The sequence below is a fragment of the Eriocheir sinensis genome, chromosome 59, assembly GCF_024679095.1.
Source record: "Eriocheir sinensis breed Jianghai 21 chromosome 59, ASM2467909v1, whole genome shotgun sequence".
NCBI classification, from domain to species: Eukaryota; Metazoa; Arthropoda; class Malacostraca; order Decapoda; family Varunidae; genus Eriocheir; species Eriocheir sinensis.
The window spans coordinates 5,104,475-5,113,360 of record NC_066567.1 but is presented as its reverse complement, the minus strand read 5'-3'; the positions used below and the strand labels follow the sequence as shown (position 1 = coordinate 5,113,360).

The window sequence follows — 8,886 nt, the reverse complement described above, 5'->3', positions numbered from 1 at the left end:
TTTGCCATTCCATTCTCCCTCCTTCCCGTCCTGCCTCCCTCCCTCCCTTCCTTCCTCCCCTTATATCTCTCTTCTGCATCCTCCCTCCTTCTTCCCTTTCCTTATCTCTTCTCCCTCCTGAAGGTGCAGTTAGGTTTTTTTCTTCCCTTTTTCCTGTTCGCGGTAAAACTAAACCCTGAAGGCGACGGAGGGAAGATATAAACCAGTTCTTGCGGTTTTTCAGACAGGTGGTTACGTTCAGGTGACGCGCGGTGGGCAGGTGAGAAGGTGGTGCGGGGTGCTACCTGAGTGTTACCTGGAATTTGAGGAGTTGCTTTGTGTTGCGGTTGTGTTGGGTTATGCTGGTGTTGTTTGTGTGTGTGTGTGTGTGTGTGTGTGTGTGTGTTGCTCTGTTGCTTGTGTTGTGTGAGTCAAATTGCGTGTGGAGATAAAACACAGACACACACACACAGACAACGAACAATGCATCCGGAAAACGAGACAGAAAAAGAAAGTAAAAAAAAGAAAAAAAGAAAAAAGAAATAAAAACACGTTGAACAGCGGAGAGGCGGCGCGGATGTCTGGGTGAAAAAAAAGCGATATTTACGTAGATAATAAAATGCGAATAAATAATCACACGGCTTTGGTTATCATCTCCAAGTAGCGAAATGACATCAAACTCGTGTTATTGTGCATCATTACAGCGATTTTATATTCCAGTGTAACAAGACAACAGCTGGACGCGCGATAACCAACACACACACACACACACACACACGCACGCACACGCACACGCACACATATGGCCATTGTTATATCATGCCGCCATTTTCTAATACTCTCTCTCTCTCTCTCTCTCTCTCTCTCTCTCTCTCTCTCTCTCTCTCTCTCTCTCTCTCTCTCTCTCCATCTTTATTTCCGTTTTCTTCCCTAAAATTTTCCTCTTATCGCCTTCATCTTCGTTTCGTTCCTTACCTTTTCCTTCTCACCTGCCCTTCCTCGCCTCGCCCGCCTCTCACCTGTGTTCTGCCTTCCCCAGGTGAGCCGCCCGCCAGCCCAGGCCACGCCGGGAGCTTGATGTCCCACGGGGTAATGTACAGTTTTGCTTTTGTTTGTTTCTGTGTGTTTGTGTGTTTCTTTTTGTGTGTGTTTTGCAGTTTTTGGGAGGCGGGTGTGTTGGGTGAAAATGTTTGATCATGGGTGTCAACATACTCCTGTTCGGGTACACACACACACACACACACACACACACACACACACACACACACACACACACACATGAATGCAAAAATATTGTCTCGTTGCCATAAAAAGTGGTTGTTTTAAGCGCGCTGTGTGTGTGTGTGTGTGTGTGTGTGTGTGTGTGTGGTGTGTGTGTGTGTGTGTGTACGCCCATAAATAGCAGTGGTGTTGACTGTACCTGTGATGGTGAGACTGAGGCGACACAGGTAATGGTGGTGTTGGTAATGATAGTGGTAGTTGTGGTGGTGGTGATGATGGTGGTGATGACTGAGGTGGTGATGCAGGCGGCGATAGGCGTAATTTATGGTGATGGTGGTGATGGCGGAACCCACCTAGGCGTGTGGAAGGGGGGGGGGGATGCGAGTGGAGTGAAGGTGGGGATGGGTGGGGATAGTTGGAAAGGGTAGGAAGATGGAGTGACTGGAAATAGGTGGGGATGATGGGGAGATGGAGTGAGTGGTGAGCGAGTGGAAATTTGTGGATGGAGTGGATGGGAGGTGGAAACGGAAGATGTACTGGAGTGAGAGTGGAATAGGTGGGGATGGGTGGGAACGGTATGGAGATGGAGTGGATTGGAGAGATGGAGTAGGGAGATGAACTGGAGTGAAAGTGGAAATAGGTGGAGATAGGTGGGGACCGTATGAAAATGGAGTGGATGGAAGATGGAGTAGGGAGATGAGGTGAATTGACAGTGAAGATGGGTGGAGATGGATGGGAATTATGGGGACATGGAGGAGAGGGGAGAGGTGGAGTGGGGAAGTGGAAATGGGTGAGGGTGGTGGGACGTGGAGTAGAGGGGAGAGGTGGAGTGGGGAAGTGGAAATGGGGGAGGGTGGTGGGAGGTGGAGTTGAGGTTGACACGGCTATACGAACACACATTTCCAACCTTTTCTTCTTCTTAGTCATATCCAAGTGATCTTATTTTCCTTACCTTTTTCACTGCCCAGGTAACCAAATCTTTCTCTTATCTCCGTTCATGCGTGTTGGGGGTGTTGCGTTCCACTTCAAGATAGCTTTGTTTTTTATCTTTTTTTTTCCTTCTTTTACCTTTCCGCGTGGAGGGAGACTCGCCGTAACCATACAAAAAAAGACGTAACAATCCCCGAACACCTGCAATTAGTCGGTCTGTATACGTGCCCTGAATACCTGTATATACCCGGGCAGGTGAGAGAGAGAGAGAGAGAGAGAGAGAGAGAGAGAGAGAGAGAGAGAGAGAGAGAGAGAGAGAGAGAGAGAGAGAGAGAGAGAGAATAAAAACGTGTTAAGATCCAGTTTCCCATCACTCCCTCTTTATATTCCCTTTTGTGTGTGTGTGTGTGTGTGTGTGTGTGTGTGTGTGTGTGTGTGTGTGTGTGTGTGTGTGTGTGTGTGCGCGAGAGAGAGGAAAATGCACACACAAAAGATAAACTGTTTGCTTTTTTTTTTTTTCCTTTTTTTTTGTCCCCTCAGAAGCTAGATTTTTATCGGGGCGTTTGACAGTCCGCGGGTTTATCGGTCGTCCGTGTCTGTCCGTCCGCCTGGCATCCACTTATCAGCAGCATCCGTGTTTGTGTGTTTGTGAGTCGCCGGATCATATCATTCTCACCTGCAGATACCTGGACCCGCTTCACCACCGCCCTCTTGTTCTCTGTCTGCCTGTCACACCTTATACTCGTCTCAATTTTTCTTCTTTATCCTCTTCCTCTTTCTTATTTTTTTCTTCTTGCTTTCTTTCATCCTCCTCCTCCTCCTTCTTCATCTCCTTCGCCATCAGCTTTTCCTTCTTTATCCTCTTCCTCTTTCTGTCACACATTTTACTCGTCTCTAATTTTCTTCTCCCTCCTTCTTCACCTCCTTCGTTATCAGCTCTTACTTCTTTATCCTACTCTTCTTTCTTCTTTTCCTTCTTCTAGTTTTTGTTTTTCACCTCCTTCATAATCATCTCTTTCTTCTTTATCTTACTTCTCTTTCTTCTCTTTCTTCTTCTGGCTCTCTTTCCTCCTCCTCCTCCTCCTCCTCCTCCTCCTCTTCGTTCATTACCTCCATTGCCATCAACTGTACCGCTCTTTTTTTTCTCTCCCTCCCTTTCTTCCTTCTACTTCTCCACTTCCTCTACTTCCATTTCCTTAGTATCTCCATTCATTTTCTTATCTCCTTTCTCCTACTTTCTCCACCTTCGTTTCCTCCACTCCTATGTACTCCTCCTCCTCATCTCCTTCCTTTCCTTCCTTCCTACTCTTTCTCCACCTCCGTTTCCTCCACTCTTGCCCTGTTCCTCCTTACTCTTTCTCCACCTCCGTTTCCTCCACCCTTGCCCTGTTCCTCCTCCTTACTCATTCTCCACCTCTGTTTCCTCCACTCTTGCCCTGTTCCTCCTCCTTCTCTTCCTTTCCCTCCTCCTCATTATACCCTTACCTCCTCCGCCATCTCTTGTACCGTTCTTCCTTACCTCCCTCCCTCCTTCCCTCCCTCTCTCCCTCCCGGCGCCTGCATCGTGTCGTAAAGAGGAATTCAATGCCTTAATAACTCAATTTTCTGATTTAATTCCCGTTCCCGCCGTGTGAGTCTCCATGATACTCGCCATTATTGGTTCCTCCTGATGGGCCCTGACAGCGTTGTGTTTATCTCCAGGGGCGTGAGGTGGATGAGGAGAGGTGGAGGAAAGATGGAGGAAAAGTGGAGGAGGCTGGCAGGTGAGGTAAGGGGTCAGGTATGTCTTGTGGAAGGGGCTAAGTTTGGTGAAGGGGTTAAGGAGAAAGGGAAAGTGGGTGTTAGGGGGTTGGTTAAGGTAAGAGGAGGAAGAGGTAAGGCTAGGTAAGGGTGGTTAGGAGGAGGAGGAGGAGGAGGAGGAGGAAAAAGGTAATGAGGGAGAGGTTGGCTTGCAAAAGATTTCCAGATGTACGTTTTTTTTCCTGTCGTGGCCTGTGTGTATGTGTGTGTGTGTGTGTGTGTGTGTGTGTGTGTGTGTGTGTGTGTGCTCATCTCGTACACACACACACACACACACACACACACACACACACACACACACACACACACACGCACACACACACACACACACACACTCGCCTGTCCGTCAGTGTGTTCCCTTCCTTCCTTCCCTTCCGAACGCTTCCTTCTTCCTTCCTTCCTTCCCTTCCTTCCCTTCCCTTCCCTTCCCCTTCCTTCCCTTCCTTCCTTCCCTTCCTTCCTTCCTTCCTTCCTTCCCTTCCTTCCTTCCCTTCCCTTCCTTCCTTCCCTTCCTTCCTTCCTTCCTTTCCCTCCCTTCCTTCCTTCCCTTCCTTCCTTCCCTTCCCTTCCCTTCCCTTCACATGACTATACTTCCCTTCCCTTCAGTTTACTTCCCTTCCCTTCCCTTCCCTTCCCTTCCAGTTACTTCCTTCCTTCCTTCCTTCCTTCCTTCCTTCCCTTCCTTCCCTTCCCTTCTTTCCTTCCTTCCTTCCCTTCCCTTCATTTACTTCCCTTCCCTTCCCTTCCCTTCCCTTCCCTTCCCTTCCAGTCAATTTACTTCACACTCTCTTTACCCTTCCCTTCCCTTCCCTTCCCTTCAGTTCCCTTCCCTTTCCGTATCAGCTCTTCCCTTACCTTCCCTTTCCTTTCCCAACCGTACCTACCCTTCTTTTCCGTCCCTATATTTTCTTACCGTCCCTTTCCATTTCTTTACCCTTCCCTTCCCTCTTATCTGCATCTATTCCCTTCCCTTCCATTACCATCTTTTCCTTTTTCTTCCCTTCCCTTCGCTTCCCTTTCTTTCCCGTCCCTTCTCTTTCCCTGTCCTTCTCCTTTTCTTTCCTTTTTTCACCCTCATCACCAGACTCCGTTCTTCTTTACCGAGAGAGGAGCAGCATCCTGAAAACGAGATGCTGAGAGAGAGAGAGAGAGAGAGAGAGAGAGAGAGAGAGAGAGAGAGAGAGAGAGAGAGAGAGAGAGAGAGATGAGGCAGGTGACTTCTCAGCAAATAAAGCATCGCACGCACCCTATTCTTCTTCTTCACCTTCTTCTTCGTGTCGTCCTCCTCCTCTCTCTCTCTCTCTCTCTCTCTCTCTCTCTCTCTCTCTCTCATGAATTCCATCTGTTCCTTCGAGTCTTCCATAAAATTATGCTTTAAACTGTAAGTCTTAAAGAGATTTAGAGACGCGCCAATATATCTTCCTCTTCCTCCTCCTCCTCCTCCTCCTCCTCCTCCTCCTTCTCCTCCACCTCCTACTCGTCAGCCCAACACGCGGCATCAACCATCCATCACTGACAATACTTTTTAGCTTCCTTTGTTTGCCGCCAGAGTGCACCGGGGGAAAAAATCGCAGGCAGGTCGTTTTTTTTCCACATTTTTTTCCCCTTCCGTCTCCTGCTCTTCCCTCGTGTCCCCCCCCCCCCCCCTGCTCCTCTCTCCTCGCCCTCTCAAGACTGTGCTGTTTTTTAATGCCTCATCCCCAGGTCAACACGAGATCTGCGCTGATAACTCGTGTGTGTGTGTGTGTGTGTGTGTGTGTGTGTGTGTGTGTGTGTGTGCGTGGGCGTGTGGGGGGAGTGGAGTGCTGGGATTTACCTGGTGGGGCATTTACCTGGAAAGTCATTTACCTGGGAGCATTTACCTGGGAGCATTTACCTGGGGGGCTTTTACCTTGGGGCATTTACCAGGGGGCTTGTATGCCTAAGGATGGGGCTACGTGACAGGGGGGGGCGGGGGGGAGGGATTTACATGGAGATCTTACTTGCTGCTTCTCCTCCTCTTCGTCCTCCTCCTCCTAAATCTCCTCCTTCTCCTCCTACCTCTTTTTCAGGATAAGGGAGAGGTAAGGAGGCAGCCAAGTGGAAAGCCTTTTAGCCATTAATTTAAAGGTTTTGGTCACTTTTAAAATTAAAACTAAACCAAGGATTGTTGATTGTTTTTTTCAGTGTTTTCTTTTTTAGTGAAGGTTTTGTTGTCCCCTAACGAGAAGGTTCGGGCCGAGGAGTGTTTGCTTGTTAATTTAGGAGAGGAGGATTTTGCCACTTTTTTGCAGACTCACGAAAAAAAGGGGATTGTTTTAGCCACGTTCTTTTTAGCCTCAAACAAGAAAACACGAAAAAAGAAACTAGGGACTTTTTAAGGGAGTGTTTTCTTTCACCTTTAAAATGGGAATGGGACGGAGAAGGGAGTTTTTTTCTTTACCTTAAACAAGAAAACACGATAAAAGAAACTGTCGACTTTGAAGGGAGTGTTTTTCTCACCCTCAAAATGGGAAAGGGAGGGAGGCGTTGTTTTTTTGTTTTTTCCTTTAGCAAGAAAACATAACAAAAGAAACTGTCGACTTTTTAAAGGATTGTCTTCTTGCCTTAAAAAGAGGAACGGATCGGAGAAAGGAGTTTTTTTCTTTCTCTTAAACAAGAAAACACGATAGAAGAAACCGTCGACTTTGAAGGGAGTGTTTTCTTTCACCCTTAAAATGGGAAAGGGGCGGTGAAGTTGTGTTTTTTTTTCTTTACCTTAAACAAACAAAAAAACAAAACAAAAAAAACAAAAAACGGTAAAGAAACGGGTGTCTTTTTAAGGGCATTTTTCTGACCCTTAAAATAGAAATGTGACGGAGAAGGGGAAGGGAGGCTTTTTCTTTACCTTAAACAAACAAAAAAACACGAAAAAGAAACGGGAGGGGGGGGGGGGGGGTCTTTTTAAGGGCTTGTTTTCTCACCCTTAAAATAGGAAGGGGACGGAAAAGGGAGGCCTATTTTCTTTACCTTAAAAAAAAGAGAACACGGTAAATAAACAGGCGTCTTTTTAAGGCCATGTTTCTTGACCTTTAAAATGGGAAGGGGAACGGGCAAGGAGGCTTTTTTTCTTCTTTTTTCTTTCCCATAAACAAGAAAGCAGGAATAACAAACGAACGTCTTTTTAAGGGTACATTTTAACACACTTAAAATAGGAAAGGGAGGGAGACAAGGCGAGTTTTTTGTGTGTGTATTTTTAAAGGGAGGTGATTTAGCCGGCCGTAAATAAGAAAAAGGACAAACAGAGAACAGAAGACTTTTAAAAGATTCGGTCACCCTTAAAAAGAGGCGGAAGAGTATTAAGTGACTTCAAGAGTAAATATTACCTGTGTTCTGCCTCGGTGCGTCGCCTCGCCCGCCCCGCCCCCTCCAGCCTTACCTGTAATCAGCGGGGGCCAGAGGGTGAAGGGCGGCCAGGTGAGGTCAGGTGAGGCTGGGCGGACAGGTGTTTCTGAACGGTTCATACAGGTGGGTGAGTCGATTCGTTCCTCCCTTACCCCCGTGTGCCTTACATTTTCCTAGTTTTCCTCTTTCTATTTCCTTACCTTTTCCGGATTAAGGGAGAAAATAAAAGGAAAGGGAGAGATGAGGAAATTTTAAAAGGTTCGGAACGCTTTGTCCTTCCCATACCTTCGTGTTCAGTACCCTTTCTTATTTCTTTTTTTTATCTTTTCCGGTTTAAGGAAGAAAATAAAAGGAAAGGGAGAGATAAGGAAATTTTGAAAGGTTCGGAACGTTTTGTCATTCCCATACATTCGTGTTCAATACCTTGTTTACTTATTCTTTTATTTTTTTCTTATCTTTTCCGGTTTAAGGAAGAAAAATAAAGGGAAGGAAAGGAAAGGGAATTCTGAACGGTTCGGAACGCTTCGTCCTTCCCATACCTTCGTGTTCAATACCTTTTTTGCTTATTCTTTTATTTTTTTCTTATCTTTTCCGGTTTAAGGAAGAAAAATAAAGGGAAGGAAAAGAATAAAGAAGTTCTGAACGGTTCATATAATTGGGGAGCCGGTTTGTCCCTTCCTTACCTTTGTTTACCTTACCTGCCTTACCTTTTTCCCTCCTTAGTTTGAGAAAGGAAATAAAGGTAAGGGGAAAGCTATGGCAAGGGTAAGGTAAGGTTTATACAGGTGGATGCGTCGAGTCGTCCTTTCCTTACCTTCACGTTCATTACCTTTCTTACCTTTTCCTCCGCGGTTTAGGGAAGAAAAGTGAAGGTAAAAAATGGCAGGGAAGACTAAGGGTGAATTACTCTCAATCACGAACTTTCTAATTACTCTTTTATTTTACTCTTTATTTCGTACTTTTTAGAGCGAACACTTTCCTGGGTCTACCGCGGAAGGGAAGAAGAAAAGAAACATTATTATACCTGTTGGAGGGAGGAAAGAAAAGAGGGAGAGACGAATTAACCAAACTACCTGTGTGTTTTAATTTTCTTCCATCTGCACTGATTAAAATCGTTGCGTTTCGAATTTCAATAGGTGGCCCGACAGGTAATTGGGGGTTAACACACACACACACACACACACACACACACACACACACACACACACACACATCATTAGGTTAGGATCTCAAGCAAGACATCTTAAGCTGCACATGATATCCTTTCCCCTTAGTAGGATTCCTGAGGGGAGGAGGTTATAGGTCCTTCCCGTTGGCCGCCTCCCCGCAGGATACGCGCCGAGTCTTCCTGCGAGTGTTGTGTTTAAGACGCAGTTATGTTGAGAAAATGCAGACTCTAGTAAATGTCAGTGAACGATAAGAAAGTAGCAAGTCATCTCCTCTCTGTGTGTGTGTGTGTGTGTGTGTGTGTGTGTGTGTGTGTGTGTGTGTGTGTGTGTGTGTGTGTGTGTGTGTGTGAGTAGTGAGGGCTATTATTTGATATTTATTGAGTGTTGACTGATGTTGGCGTGTGTGGTGGAGTGTGTAAGCTGG

At 46.3% G+C, this 8,886-nt stretch overlaps 1 protein-coding gene across 1 annotated transcript in view; it reads left to right on the top strand.

The window, feature by feature from the left end:
• Window positions 1-1,009: 1,009 nt before the first annotated feature.
• LOC126985418 (forkhead box protein P1-like) overlaps window positions 1,010-8,886 on the top strand; it is a 483,883-nt gene continuing 476,006 nt past the window's right edge. Inside the window, exon 1 of the mRNA XM_050840267.1 lies at window positions 1,010-1,068. The gene's annotated coding sequence lies outside the window, so the exon portion shown is untranslated. The remainder of the gene's footprint in view (window positions 1,069-8,886) is intronic.